This window comes from Dipodomys spectabilis, unplaced genomic scaffold (assembly GCF_019054845.1).
Source record: "Dipodomys spectabilis isolate Male_0828 unplaced genomic scaffold, ASM1905484v1 ptg000175l, whole genome shotgun sequence".
In the NCBI taxonomy this organism is placed as follows: Eukaryota; Metazoa; Chordata; class Mammalia; order Rodentia; family Heteromyidae; genus Dipodomys; species Dipodomys spectabilis.
In genome coordinates, this window is record NW_024870852.1 from 16,781,481 (window position 1) to 16,783,270 (window position 1,790).

A 1,790-nucleotide genomic window follows, 5' to 3' on the forward strand; every position below is an offset into this window, starting at 1 on the left:
CTGAGAAAGGTCTTGGATAGATTCCATAGAGGCAGTAGCTGTTAATGGGATGTAGAGGACAGAATCAAGAATTTACCTAAAAGAATCCTAGATTTTGAGCTCAAATAACTAGAAGGGGTATTGCTTCACATTGTACATGGTCCATAGATGGGAAGGGAAAGTTTAGGGTGAAAGTTGAACTCAGGACCTAAGGACTGTGGGGAGTAAACTAGTGGACACATGCAGTAGACACAGGATAAATATTTCAGTAGGCCTAAAAAAAATTATCATCATCATCATCATCATCATCATCAGTCATGGGGCTTCAACTCAGGGCCTGGGCACTGTTTCTGAGCTCTTTTTGTTCCAAAATAGCACACTACCACCTTAAACCACAGCTTCAGTTCCCATTTTTAGACAGTTAATTGGAGATAAAAGTCTCATAAATTTTCCGGCCTAGGCTGACATCAAACTGATCCTCAGATCTCAGCCTCCTAAATAGCTAGGATTACAGTAATGAGCTACTGGAGCCCAGCTTTTGGGTTGTGTTTTGTTTGTTTTTGTAGGTTGTGGGGCTTGAATTCAGGGCTTGGGTACTGTCCCTAAACTCTTTTGCTCAAGGTTAGCATTATACCCCTTTGAGCTGTGGCTCAAATAGGAAATAATTGGAAATAAGAGTCTCATGGGGACTTTTCTGCCCAAGCTGGCCTTGAACCTTGATCCTCAGAGCTTACCCTCCTGAGTAGCTAGGATTACAGGCTTGAGTCACCAGTGCCTGGCAAAGTTATCATTATTACTATTATTAGTGTTGTTATTATTATTGTGGGAGGGTTGGGCTTTTTTTGCACTCGGGATTGAACTCAGGGCCTAGTGCTTATTAGGCAAGTGCTTTATAAATAAGTCACAATCCAGTCCTTTTCTTATATTTTACTTTCCAGATGAGACATTCATGTTTTTATCCAAACCAGCTTCTGATAGTGATTCTCTTATCTCTGCCTCTCAATTAGTTGATATTAAGGTATGTACAACCATGCTCTACCTGAGATTACTTTTAACAAGGTCAAAGAAAGCTGAAAGAGAGGAACGAGTGGAGAAGTTGTCTTGTAGAAAGGAGAGAAGATGCTTGGAGGAGCCAGGCTCTTGAGAGATGGAAGGTATGGGGATGAGGAGACTGAGCTTTTCAAACCTTGACCTTGGCTAAGCTGTCACATGCTGGTTATTGAATGAGGCTGTTACTTCTGTTACATTTTCTTGGGGAGTGATGCTGAATCATCTTGGCATTTCTCTCACTCCTAGGATCTTGCAGTACTGAGAGCCCTGGTTTCTGCCTCTCCAGCTCTTACTACCTGCCAGTTCTTCAGCTGAAGACAGCTGAACTTCATCAGCAGCAAGATGCCCCAGTAGTACACCCTGTGTGTGAGAGTCAGAGACAGTGGCTGCCATAACTTCTCCTTGGGCTACACCTTAAGTATGGGCCCCAAACTGCCATCTCTCTTCATAATTTACATTTCCAATCATCCCAAATGAACTGCCTAGTTTAACAATGGTTACAAAATGCTGTGAATGATCTCAGTGGACTTCCTAGTTCACCTTCCTGGTTCCACCGAACCTGCCCCATTCTATTTTCTCTACTCTGCTGCCTATGGATGTTCTATCTGTTGAAAACAGTATCATAGCTCTCACCCCACAGTAGCTCCATCCTTCCTGGAAGGGCTTCCCAGACTTATTTTCTGGAATATCTTCCCATTTACCTTCTGTTTCATCCTGGCCAAAGCTATTCATGCTCGCAATCCTCTCCCTTTGCACATGAT